Source organism: Emys orbicularis, chromosome 1 (assembly GCF_028017835.1).
Source record: "Emys orbicularis isolate rEmyOrb1 chromosome 1, rEmyOrb1.hap1, whole genome shotgun sequence".
NCBI lineage: Eukaryota > Metazoa > Chordata > Testudines > Emydidae > Emys > Emys orbicularis.
In genome coordinates, this window is record NC_088683.1 from 250,294,911 (window position 1) to 250,309,485 (window position 14,575).

Sequence of the window (14,575 nt, forward strand, 5' to 3'; positions counted from 1 at the left end):
CCAAGACATGTCTGGACATGTCCACCATGTATGCATAAAGTCTCCTCTTTCACCATGATTTCTCCAACATTTATGCCCATTCAATCTCTCTATTTTTTAAACTGACTGGTATGAGATACCATTGAAACAGTATCTTCAAGAAATTTTATTTTATTGTGCTACAGTATGAGGTTGCTAGTCTTCTTTTCCAGATCAAACCCCATTCTTTTGGGGGTAATTTGTCTATCCAAGGGCCTTTTCCCAGCATCTCATATATGGACAATTTTTTTGTTAGGAAAACTCTGCAAAGACTGGCATAGATTAGTTATAATTTTTTTGTTTCTTAATTGACAAAACACCATTGTTTCTACTTAAGTTAGCTTTCTGTCTAAAACAAGTTTTCTAGAAAATAAAAAACCACAATGCCTGGCTTGAAAATACCAGTACCAAGCAAGAGTGGGCCAGTTAAAGTTAGTTTTGCTCTCTAAATATGTTAGAAAAGTTTCTTTACCGAATAGGTGGCAGATACAATACTTCTATTAATTGCACAAGCACCTTGTTCAGACAGTCTGCTCAGGTTCCCGGAAACATGATTCACCATTTCCTATGACCTTGTTACCAATATGGGAGTAGCTATGTAAAAGTGATGTTGTAATGCTTGGAAGGGAGTAGTTGTGCTAATCCCTGTGTTAAACTTCTGAACAAGCCCATTCTGAACAAGGGGCCTGACTCTCCCCTGCCTTGCACCTTGTGTAGTCGTTTATATGTGTACAAAGTGGGTGTAAAATATTACCACTTGTGTGAATGAGTTTTACCCCCACTTTGTACAGGTATGCAAGGTGCAAGGCAGCAAAGAGCTAGTTCACAGTGGGCATGCTCAGATTTTTAATATGGGGATTAGCATAGTTATTAGTATACAAGCAACACATTATCACATTTACATATCAGCTCCCATGTTAGTAATATCTGAGAGATCATCTTTCTCCCTTTCGCATTATCACAACAGCTGAGATCATCTGAGGATCTCAAGCTCAGCCAACCCTTGGTATAACTGGAAGGGGCTGGTGGAAAGGTGCTCTCAATAGAGGATCCTTGGCTCTACAATTTGTTTCCTTCCTGGATTCACCCGAACCACATTGCAAGATTCATCTGTTCTCCCAACTTGTTCCTGGGGATTGGGACGTTAATTGGAGGGGCCAGCTGAGACTGGAAGATATTGTAAGAGGCTCATGTGATTTATGGGCCTGCCTGTTAATATTATAGTGGAACTGGTTTTATTTAATTTATATATATAACCTTGTAACTAAACTGGAGCCAGAGATAGGCGCAATGAATAACTTTGGGTAAGTAACTAATAGGGCTGTCAAGTGATTAATAAAATAATCGTGATTAATCGTGTGATTAAAAAAATTAATCATGATTAATCGCACTGCTAAACAATAATAGAATGCCATTTATTTAAATATTTTTGGATGTTTTCTACATTTTCAAATACATTTATTTCAGTTACAACATAAATACAAAGTGTACAGTGCTCACTTTATATTTATTTTTATTACAAGTATTTGCACTTAAAAAACCAAAAGAAATAGTATTTTTCAATTCACTTAATACACGTACTGTAGTGCAATCTCTTTATCATGAAAGTTGAATTTACAAATGTAGAATTATGTACAAAAAAACTGCACTCAAAAATAAAACAATGTAAAACTTTAGAGCCTACAAGTCCATTCAGTCCTACTTCTTGTTCAGCAAATTGCTCAAACAAACAAATTTGTTTACATTTGCTGGAGATAATGCTGCCCGCATCTTGTTTACAATGTCACCTGAAAGTGAGAACAGGCGTTCTCATGGCACTGTTATAGCCGGCGTCACAAGATATTTACGTGCCAGATGCACTAAAGAGTCATACAGGGGACATGTGTCCATACTGATGACGGGTTCTGCTCGATAACAATCCAAAGCAGTATGGACTGACACATGTTCATTTTCATTACCTGAGTCCTCCTGGCCAGAAGTATGGAGACTGAAATGAGAGAGACTTTCTGGAAAACATATACAGCTATTACATTGCATTGCCTGGCACTGGATGATTATATAGCACTGTAAACATACATAGTGCTTTACAGTGGTAGAAATGTACATGACATAATACCAGCCCTGAAGATCTAGTCTAATAGTATTTGTGTATATAAATGTAAAGCAAAACTTCATACTTCAGTGTGTGACTATGTAGGTCCTCTTGCAGTAGACCATTTTGTATCAAGATTAAGAATATTCATATCTAGCTGTCAGGGATGGTGAGTTGTATGGACCCGTGGTGCCCGTGCTCCAGCAAATTCAGGGCCCCGAGGGCCCAGCTCCACCAATGTTCAGGGCTGGGTCTCCCTTCTGGCCCCACCTGCCACCTCTGCGTGCCTCCCCCGGAATGTCCCCCAGCCCCACCTGCTGCCTCCACGCGCCTCCCCCAAGTGTCTCCGACTGCTGCGCCTGCAGAGGGAGGAGGGGAGGAGGTGCAGCGGCATGGCAGCCCCACCCCGGCAGGCGACTCCGAGACCTCCTGATTAGCAACCTGGGGCTTGGGTGAGTGTTGTGCCGGAGGGGAGGGGAGGGGTGGGGAAGGGGGCCCTCCCCCGGAGCTCACTGCTGCCAGTGGGGAGAGGACTGGAGGGGGGTCCTCCTCTCTGGCCCCAGCCCCGGGTCAGCCTGCCTGCTGCACCCCAAAGTTTGAACTCCTCATCCCCAGCCCAGCCCCACCCCAGAGCCCGCACCCCCCAGCCAGAGGCCTTACCGCCCCGACCCCAAATCTCTGCCCCAGCCATGAGCTTCCTCCTGTACCATAAGCCCCTAATTCCCGGCCCCACCCCGCAGCCCTCACCCCCACCCCACCTGCCTCACCCCACACCCCAACCTTCTGCCCTAGCTCTGAGCCCCTCCCACACCGCAAACCCCTCATCCACAGCCCCACCCAGAGCCTGCACCCCCAGCCAGAGCCCTCACCCCCTGCACCCCAACCCTCTGTCCCAGCCCTGAGCCCCCTCCTGCACCGTGAACCCCTCATCCCTGGCCCCATTCTTTGCTTAGGAGTTGGCATTTCTTTCCTTTGTTCTTTATAAGTGGTTCTTAGGGGTGCATTGCTGTGGGCATAGGCACTGACTCCGTGGGTGCTCTGGGGCTTGAGCACCTACGGGGAAAAATTGGTGGGTGCTCTGCACCCACCGGCAGCCAAGCTCCCTGCCCCCCGCAGCTCACCTCACCTCTGCCTCTTTTCCTGTGAGCACCCAGTCCCCGCTTCTCCTCCCAGTGCTTGCTGGCGCGAAACAGCTGTTTCACGGCGTAACAAGTTGTGGGAGGGAGGGGGGAAGAGCGGGAATGCAGTGCGCTCAGGGGAGGAAGAGGCGGGGCTGGGCCGGCGATTTGGGGAAGGAGTCCAATAGGGGCATGGAGGGGCGGAGTTTGGGGTGGGGGACTTTGTAGAAGGGTTGGAATGGGGGCGGGGCCGGGGGTGGGGATGGAGTCGAGCACCCACCGGCACCAGGAGAAGTTGGCGCCTATGGCTGTGGGTGCTAGACTGTCTGACTTGTAGGCCTTGTCTGCATTGGGTTATTTTACACCAACATAGCTTCATTTGTGCAAGCCCCTAGCGTAGACAATCCATGCCCAGTTAACTTGTGCTGGCACAGTTTATCTTAGTGTGAAACCCAGTGTGGACAAGCCCTTAGTAAGGTGACAACTTCACTTTATCTAAAAATTAGTTTCATAAAAACAAACCCTTAAGACACAACAGAAAAATGTTCCCCGTTATTCTTTTAAATTCCATTGAAAATACTGTTTGCTGCCTCCTGAAGAATATCGCAAAAAAAACAAAATTTTTGCTTTTGAGGGTTATTGATCCAAGAGTGCTTGGTTTTTTCTGTATTCAAAAAAGAGTATTAATAAAGTTGATATTCTTAGTTAAATAATTTTTTTCTTACAATCGTGATATTGTGCAATATAGGGAAACTGTTCGACGCTGTTTCCAGTCCATTTTTACATTATTTAAAAATATATATATCAGCTTACAAGGCAGGTGGGGAGGAGGGGAAGACTTGGACCCGTTCTGGGCACCACCAAAAATTATACAAACCTGCTGCCACTGCTAGCTGTACATTTTTTTCCAATAAAAGTTAAACGTGTATATCTGACAACTGTATGGTGACTTCTATGTGAGTTGGTTTCATCCAGTTTCTCTGAGGTGTCCAAATCATAAAAATCACGGTCAGTACTATTTGGCACCTAAGTAGACAGTTTAAATGGGCATAAGAACGAATTATTCTTCCTCTGGGTCAGGTTTGCAGAATCTTTACAGAGCAATTACCACTTCCCGCGTGCTTGCATTACCGCTGCCCGCGCTGCTCTGTGAAGAGAGGACTTCAGTCTACATGGCTGTCATCCACTGCTTATCAACGCTAAATTTACTTTAAAAGTGAAAACACAAAACAAACAACAAAACCAAACAAAAGGCAAAATGTATAAAATACTTGTAACAGTATTTCAGTATGGTCTCCTGATAGAAGGGTAGATACAGACGGCTCAATTTCTTTGGAACACCACAGAAAAGTAGCATTTAAGGAAGGTTGTAGTATAGACTTCCCTTTCCAATAGCATCCTTTATTTTTAAATTGTTTCTGGAAAAGTTCCTCCTCCCCACCACGCCCAAAAAACCCCCAAAACAAAATATCCAAAATAAATCAATCCTTTCTGGGCATGATCTTGCCTGCCTTCGAAGGCATTAGGATTGCTGTATGGGTAGAGGGTACAGGATCGGAACTGTTAAGGGCTCAGTTATAGGTTTATAATATGAATTACATCATAATATTTAGTTTTGAAACTGCTACTACCACAATTTGGTATTAATGATTGATATCATGGTGTGACGGGGCAGTCCCGCCCCGCACTAGACCCAGTGACACTGATATTGTACTCCCATGTGCTTATTACCATCTGTGCTATCTGCGAGGAATAAACTTTGATTATGTATGTATGTATAGATAGATAGATAGATATACAGTCTTTTGTGTAGTAGAAATAAGAATCTACAAATACCCAGAGAAGAACATAGCAAGGTGTTTGTTCACTGTTGTATTAAAAGATTTTTCTACTAGGGTAAACTAAAACCTGTAATCATTTAAACGAAAATCCATGTATTTTTGCCTATAATTATCTTTATTCCTTTTCATTGGCTGCTTGTGGTAGTAAAAGCAAAATACTTGTACTGTATAAATGGGCTCCCTCACACAATCCAGCTTCTCCTGCTTGGTTCTATATGTTATTGTTGTATCATAGTCTGTTGCCATAGAAATGATTGATGTGCCCAAGTACAGCAGTCTCACCATTAGTTTGTATTTTCATAAACTCCAAACTAGATTCATATTCTGCAGCTCTGATCTTTCTGATTATGGGTTGGAGAGAAACGGAAAGGGAACTGATGTCCCTCCAAAGGCTGAACTTAATCCAAAAGATAGCTACATATATTAACATTGCTAACTCGCACGATTTTAGTTGTCCTGTGACATTTGGTGACATTTACTAAGCCAATGACTCTGGCAACTAGGGCTTTGTTAGAATCTCCATATCATTTTATAAAAAAGTTTCTAGCCTTTGTGGTTGTGGTGGAGAAAACCTTGATAACGTGACTCCGCACAGGCTCAGAACCCACAAAGCAAATAAGAACTGCAATATTTTTCACCTTATGATTCTGGGGGGGGGCTTGGATCACGATTTGTGAATACTTGGGGTTGGCAATACTGATGATTCTCTTTTGAGAAAGCAAGCAAAAAAATAGCTGATTCCAGGCCCAGCTGAAACCATTCCCAGACATGACCAGGATGTTCATTTCATGTGCATAGCTCAAAAGGCTATTAATATAGGATGACTATTTTCCAGTTTCTGATGTTTATCCCTGTAGGAAATATATCAGTGGCTGGCTTTTCTTGACTTGTACACTGGGTTTTTGTCTACAGCAGTACCCAGAGGCAATGGTACCAGAGAGAGCTGCCTCTTTACCTGAACCTGGAGAATAAGGCACTTTCCTGTTCCCTTGTACACTGTCCTGTCACCTTGTTCCATGAATGGAGAATATGGGATTTCTATTCCTCTGAGTCATTTCTGATACATGATTGATTTTGGCTCAGAGAAGCAACCAGCATGGACTAGGCTCAGTGGCTCCAGGAGAGGAATAGTGCACAGTGAGTATTATACTAAATTTGCTTGACCCTATGCTACATCCTATTAGCTGAATGCCCGCATCTGGCCCATAATCTCTGTCCTGTAGGATTCTTTAAGAATCACATAGTCTAATTTGTAGTTAATAAAGGAGCTTTCAGCACAAGAAAACATCATGGATGGAGGTGGATTCACATAATCAGAGCTCTGAAGCTGCCATGAGATTATTTCCCAAAATACCCAATCTCTAGCCTCATTGTGATTTTCTTAACCTTGTGTTACAACTATACCAAATGCCCAGTAAGTGACTGTACTGAATCCACTACAGACAGCAAACTGAGAGGAGAGCTCTGTGGGTCCCCAGGAAATAATCTAAAATGGTAATCAGCTGCTTGTTACTATGCATTTGATATGAAATATTGTAAGTACCTATATGTTGTCTCTGGAGAAATTGGACCACACTCCTTTTGCTGCCCATCACTTCTATCAGGAATGCTAAAAGAAAAAAAAAAGTGGTTTTTAATTCTAGCAAGGACAACAGTGCTGGGGTTTTCATTGTTATAGGAGCTTACAAGCAATTCTGATTTGTGTGTGACTTGAGATTTCATAAAGGATGGCAGGTCTAAATCAAACTTCTACATCGAATAGCATATTTTTCTAAAAGTGTTGTGACTTGCCCAATCCCATTCAGAGCCTAAAATGACAAACCTAGACAACAACTGAAGGCTAGGTCCACAAAGGGATTTAGGTGCCTAACTGCCACTTTAGGTGCCTAAATCCAAAATTCAGATCCTTAAAACCACCGCCTAACCCCATAGGTGCCTAAATTCCCAAGGCATCTAAGTTTAGGGTAAAGCTCTCTGGGCCTCTATTTTCTGCCAGTTGGTTTGCACACAGACACCTAAGTCCTGGCACTACCAAGCAGCTCAGCACCTAACTCACACCTAAGCCCTAGGGGATCCTCAGGCTGGGCTTTCATCACCTATCTGACCTGTGGGGCCTGTCTGGTAGGTGTGCTCAGAGACTGCCAGCCAGATCAGGATCTGTACAAAATGGAGAAAGAGGAAGGAGTGTTGTTAGTGCTCCCCCTACAGACCAGTGGTTAGGGCACTCTCTTAGGAACTAGGAGACTAGTGTTCAACTCCCAACTCTGAATCAGGTATAGTGAGGTGTTGAACCCAGGTCTGCCACCTCCTTGGTGATGAGTACTTTCACCACCAGGCTGTACAGTAGAAGGGAGGGTACCCCCACTGCTATATTGTATGAGAAAGGGCTGACCTGGCTTAGGCATCTAACTCCAGGAGAGGGGTGGAGCTTAGGCCACATGCCTCACTTGGGTTGTTTCTATTGGCTTCCTTAGGCGTCTCCCTGCTCAGCATGCTGGCTTCTGTGGATCTCATTCTTAGGTGTCTAACTCTCCCTGTGCATCCTGTAGGGAGCCTGTGTGCTAACTCGGAGCTGTGGGTTTCACCAGGCTAGGGTTACCATTCGTCCGGATTCTCCCGGACATGTCCGGCTTTTCTGAGTTAAAAATAGCGTCCGGGGGGGAATTTGTAAATGTCCGGATTTCCCCCCCATGCAGAGCGCGCGCGGCTGACAGGGCTGCCGGCCGGATCGTGCCACTCGCATGGGGCTCCGGCAGCCAGAGCCCCTCCTCCGCTTCCCTCTCCTCTCCCCTGCAACTTGAGATCACTCCCCTCCTCTCGCTCTCTCCCTCCCCCTCCCTGCATTCGCAGATCGCCGGAGGTTCGCATCGGGCCTCCGGCAGTCTGGAGCTCCTCCCCCTGCTCCCCACTGGCCAGCGCGCCGCTCAGCAGCACTCTGCGAGGGCGGGGACCGGGCTGTGCGCTCCGTGGGGGAGCGCGGCAGCATGTCGGGCTCCACGTGGAGCCCGACATGCTGTTCTGAGCGGCACAGTAAGGGGGCCAGGGGGTCGGAGAAGGGGCAAGGAGGTTCTGGAGGGGGCAGTCAAGAGACAGAGAGCAGGGTTGGATGGGCTGGGAGTTCTCGGGGGGGTCTGTCTGGGGGTGGGGGTGTGGATAAGGTTTTGGGCAGTCAGGGTACAGGTAGGGGGTAGGGTCTCAGGCAGTTAGAGGACAAGGAACAGGGAGGCATAGGTAGGGGGTGGGATTCTGGAGGGCAGTTAGGAGCAGGGGTCCCAGGAGGGAGCAGTCAGGGGACAGGGGTGGGGAGAGGGATCGGAGCAGTCAGGGGACATGGAGCAGAGGGGTTTAGATGGGTCGGGAGTTCTGGGGGGGGGGCTGTCAGGGGGTGGGGAGTGGTTGGATGGGGTGTGGGAGTCCCGGGGGTCTGTCTGTGGGGTGGGGGTGTGGATAAGGGTTGGGGCAGTCAGGGGACAGGTAGGGTCCTAGGGGGCCACTTAGGATAGGGGGAGGGTCTCAGGAGGGGGCAGTCAGGGGACAAGGAGCAGGGAGGCTTAGGTAGGGGGTGGAGTCCTGGGGGGCAGTTAGGGGCAGGGGTCCCAATAGGGGGCAGTCAGAGGACAAGGAGCGGGGGGAGGGAGTGGAAGGGGCAGGGGCGGGGCTAGGGCTGGGCTCCTCCCATCCTCTTTTTTGATTGTTGAAATATGGTAACCCTACACCAGGCAGCAGAGTGCCTCAATATTAAGTGTTGCAACACTGAGTCTAAGTCCCCTTTGTGGATCAAGTCCTAAATGCACAGCACCATGAAGTCACTTACATAGATGTCCAGCAGGATGGTGTAGGGTTTTTTAAATTGGTTTTGTATGTCAGTTACCAGAGTCACCACTGACTTTCAACAAATCACACGCTTGTTGTACAGAGTCAAAAAGAACCCCCCCTTCTGAGGTTTGGTTTTGTTAATGAACGGCATAGTTCAACAAAGTTGCATAAACCCTCAGCCTACTCCCTAGATTTCACAGTACCTAAGATTCCTTTTCTACAGACACTGCCTTCCTCTCCCCAGAGGGCTATTTCTGCCTTCCTTAATTCCAGGATGGAGTCTAACGAACCACTCCAGCCCTAGTAAATTGGTCTTAATTAACCTGCAGATCCCTACTGGGTTCCAACATCTCATAAGGTGAAGCAGCAGGAGAATCCTGCTAGCCTGATATGGTGTGATTTGCACTTAGTGAACTACAGCACTTGAAGGGCTTAATGCTGAGGGCCCTACCCAAGTGTCTTTACAGTGAAAGAATATCTGCCAGGAGTTTTTAGATGTTAGATTGTAGAGCAGTGGAAACAGTGGTCTCTTTTGCACAGAAGGGAAAGTTCAGTACATCACCATTAGCATGCGACTCCATTCCTTGCCAGCACCCCTTCTCTGGGAACGAGAGAGGCACTTAGTTGAGTTCTGACTCTCTGCTAATGGGCACCTCTCTCTCTTGGAAGAAGACTGTCATCTGTGGCAGACCTCAGAGAGAATGTTTGGAGTAATTGCGTGATGTGCTTATCTGATGCAATTGTCCTCAAGGGGCTGATTTAAGACCACTGTAGTAACTACAGTTAGAACTAATTGGAATTTTTTTAACCAGGGTTCCCAGATGTGACAGGGTAGTGCTGCTTTGTTCACTAAGCCATTTTCATCCATGTTCTCTATTACATATAAAGTGTTTTCTTCCCCCTCCCTCCCACAGGTAGAAGGCTTCAGAGCCTTTATCTATGGCTCTGCTGAACCCCAGCTGGACAGAGCTTTTTGCAGGATTCCAAACAAGAATAACATGAGCGAGGCGACAGGCCTACCTTATCATATTCCATGACGACAAGTAAGCTTATGAATGGAGTTGCCGTTCTACTGAATGTTGGTATTTTTTTAATGGACACTTTTTGTTATGTCCATTAGTGGCTGACTCACCTCAACAAATTGGGCAAATCAGAAAAAAAACTAAAATTCTTCTTTGGCTCATTTTCAAATGGATTGTGAATGACCCAGGGTCACTTAAACAACATTTCCAAATAAGTTGTGTGCAGCAGGATTAAACCTCTGTCCCTACACATCATCTTTTTCCTTTCACCAGTTTCACACCTTTGTCTTTTTAACCTTGTGTCTAGAAATTAATATTATAACTGTCATAGCACCTTTCTCCCAAAGATCTCAGTGCATTCTCTAAACATTCATTCATTACCACAACACCCCTCTGAAGCAGGTGAGAACTAATGTGTTCAATGAAGTGGGGCAAAGTTAAGTGATTTGCTCAACGTCACACAGCAACTCAATGGTGGAGCTGGGAACAAAAGCCAGTAGACATGGCTTCCTGCTCTAGCCACCACACTCTCTTCTCTCCTCTGACCATAAAAATCACCATGCGCATGGGAATACTTGACATGTTTCACAAAAGTATCAAAAGATCCATTTTTCTTTATATTTGCCTAGATAATTCTGTGCTTTAGCTAAAACACAGCAGATGATCCATTTGGTAGGGCACTAGAGTGGGTTTCAGAAGACTGGGGTGCTACAGAATCACTTAAGTCCAAATTTTCAATGGTAGCCACTGGTTTTGGGTGTTCAAAGTGAGGTACTATTGGCCTGGTTTTTCACAGTGGTGAGCACTGAAAAAAATGTAATTGAAGTCAATTGGCCTGCAGGTGCTAAGCTCCTCTGAAAAATCAGGCCCTATGGGTCCCAAGTTAGGCACCCAAAATCAGTGACCATTCTTAAAGATGTTGCCTCCGGCCTATCTGCATATCAGTTTCCACTGTCTATAAAACCGGGATAAGGATCCTGATCTTTTTCTCTAAGGCTTTTAGCGACACGGCTGTGCCACTACAGCTGTGTCGCTAAAAGGCACTCAGTGTAGCTGCTGTTTGTCAAAAGGAGAGAGCTCTCCTGCTGACAAAAAACTTCCAATACCCACAAGCAGCTCCTGATGACAAAGCACTGTTCACACCAGTGCTTTTCATCAGCAAAACTTTTGTCGTTTGGGGTGGGGGGGGAAAGGGGCAACACCCCTGAACAACCAAAGTTTTGCCGACAAAGTGCCAGTGTAGACAAAGCCTAAATCCCTTTGAGATCCTCAGATGAAAAGAGCTATATACACTATCTAAATAATATTACAATTATGCAGACTGTATCTATCAAGCTGCAACCTTATCCTCTTGAACATGTTAAAATGACAGTTTGATGCAGAAAAAGGTTTATTATTATGTAAATACCATCTTGGTTATCTTGCCAGTTTAAAATTTCATCCTCTGAAAAAAATTATACTGGGGAAAGGGCATTTCCTTCCTAGGTTATATTGGCGGTGAGAGAACAGAAAGTGACTAACTGTTACAAAGTGTTTGAACTCTTGTCTAAAAGGTAACTGGTCTTTATTAAAGGGGCCATGATTTCAGCTAGCCAGGCCTCCATTAAATTAGCAATAGAATAAAAACATGTTTTCATGCTACTTTTTAAGAGAGATGGAAGAAAACCAAGGCAGCACTTATTTTATTTCATTTTACTTTTTCACAAGTTTTTCACCTCAGCAGATGTAGGTCCAATTAAACGTCAACGTTTATTGACTTCAGTGGTATCATGCCAGCAGAGAATCTGGCCACAAATCTTGGTTCAAGTCACAAGGGAAAATTAGTTTGGTGGCATCACCTTCATCCTTAGTGGATATATATTGATATTGCCAAACCATACTTTGATTTGTGCTAAAGTTGTTTTCCTGGAGAAAACAAGGACTAGAATAACAGGATGGTTGAAGGGCAGGACTTCACTGCATTTGGCAAAGTTTTGTGGAAAAAACTGCATAGCACCCTAGCTACAAATTTAGGACCTGATTCAGGAAAGCATTCCTACTCAGAAAAGCTTGTAAACAAATGTTTAAGCCCCATTAACTTCAGTACTTTTCTGAATGGGCCTTAATTAGTATTGAGCTTTCTCCCCGATGTATGCAGCTGCATCTTATCAATCTTATCAATTTTTTTTTTCACATAGTCCAAACAAAGATGTCTGTTTGGGCTCAGGAGAGGAGAAACAACATAGTGGTGGATCCAATAAGTGGGGAATTTTTCAAATGCAGTTTGAAAGTCATCTGCACTGTCCTTCTACTCTTCTGTCCCTTTGGCATTTTTCTGTTTGTTTAATCTTCAAGTTAATCAAACTCAGTGCAGAGTAAGCTACATATTCATGTTACAGGAATATTAAAAAATATTACAGGCCTGATGTGAAATCCTTACTGTTGGTGGTGAGCACTTACTTGTCGAGCAAACCCATTGATCCAGATTCTCAGCTGAAGTAAAAGGAGCTATGCCAGTTTACATCAGATAAGCATGTGGCCCATTGACTTCAGTTGGACTATCCATGGGCAGAAATACTCACCAAGAGGAATAAGGATTGTACAGTGAACCCTATATCACTATTTAAGAGTCAAGCAACTAACAATACCAAAAAGATAAAATCAGCTCTTGAAATTCTGACTATCTGTGTCTTGTACCAGCAGTGATTGTCTGTAGATCCAATTTCTTTGTTCAAATGTTTAAACTATGAGCAGGATACCCCATGTTTTAGAAAGTAAAATAATGCATTGGTTCCAAAGTTAATTACTGAAGGTTATACTGAAAAATCTTACCAAAGTGGAATGGCAAACTGTCCCTAATATTTGGCTTTGACAAAGCAAACTGCAGATGATAGGTAAACCATACCAAAAGACCATTTGGTAAGTAATAACAAGGCCCGTAAAAAAAAGGTGAAGGAAGGGCAAATGTCAGTCCCTCCCAGCTCAGTTACAGCTAAAATAATCTGCCTTGCATCACAAAATGAAAATGTTCTGGACTCTTCTGCGGTATTTTGATGACAAAAAATCCAACAAAACCTGAATATCTGGGGCATTACATTGTGTCAAACATCTGTCCAAGGGTGATTAATGCTGTTTCATTTAAGGATATATTACTATTGCCGGGTGTATTGCTGTTACCTTATACATTGCACACTGATGGCTGCAGACATTCTTGCTATACAAATTTAAAGAGAATTTAAAACAGTAAGGCTGAGTATTAATTTTTAAAATCCTTACCTAGCATTGCTTTCACTCTTGGTTTCCTTCAGCAGCAATAGCTTTTTTGGTCAAAAGGATTGTTAATTACAGCTTTTTTTTTTTTTTAAATGGGTTGTAGTGATAACTACCTCCTCATTTTTACAGTTACTTCTAAAATACAGTACCCTGCTACAGAAACAGCCCTCTCCCTCAGCTCCCCCTGAAATAAACAAATGTTACTTGAAACCCAAGGATGGAAACAGTATCATGGAAGCGTTCTAAAAATTAAAGCTCGCTCTTAACTGTTTACATTTCTTTTAGCTCAATGTACTAGCGTTAATTTGTCTCTAAAATTTACTGTAGTTTTAATTTCACTCTTTATAATTTCTCACTTAATCTGCAAAGACTTCTGAATTCACTAAGACTACTGACAGTGCATAAAGTTAAGCACATGTATAAATCTTTGTAGAACTGAGGATTTAAAGTGCAACTTTACTCTGACTTGTGACTGTAAAAATGACATTGTGGGGTTGCATGTTTAGCTCACTGTATCACTCCCATTGAAGTCAATGGAAACAATACCACTGGTGTTGTTTGGAATTGGATTGGGTCCTTATTGTCTCTCAATGACTTCTATATCAAATAAACTCAACTGAGCTGTAATTTTTTAAACTGCCAATCTTGCAAGCTCAACTTGGGCTCTAAGACCTGCCCTTCAGCTCTCTGGTTGTACTGTATTTACAACTATATTCTTGTAACCAGTTCACAATCCATATGTGAACCAATGACAACCATCATGGTTGAGTTATGTGTCTGGAGCAGCTTTTTTCAGTGGCACAACTGTGTCCCAGCCAGTCTGTGCCTCCACATCTACCATGGTGCCTAAACATGATCTGGGACACTCTGGGTGGGTATCCCATAGTGCCTTTGCATGAGATAGAGGATGTGCGTGCAGCATGAGACCAGCAGCATGTGGACAGCACACTCCGGGGAGTCTAGCAGGAAGGAAGACTGGCCAAGCCATTCACGGACATGGTGCACTGCAAGTGCACTACAGTATAACAGCATTGCACCCTGGTTATAGGAAGACAACCATCTGCCAGCTTAGGCTACTAGCAAGGGTAGCTGTTGGGTAACTGCCACATTTATTAATTGCACATTTACCATATTATGTGTAGGCACAAAACATGGTTAGAGCCACCTATGTCACCAACTGGTTAAAAGTTATAGTGTAGACAGGGCTCAAAATAAAGCTGGGCTCTTTCTAGCTCTTGCATCATCACCCATGACAAAGGTGAGATTCCGTGTTGTGCCTCTTAGAGGCACAGCACAGAATTCACAGCCCAGGGAGGGGGTAAGAGTGAGTGCTAAGGTAGCTTTAAGTCACTTTTGTGTCCTCTTGATCCTGGGTTGGAACAACCTCAGCTGTGATTCAGAGAGGCGTGCAGGGCC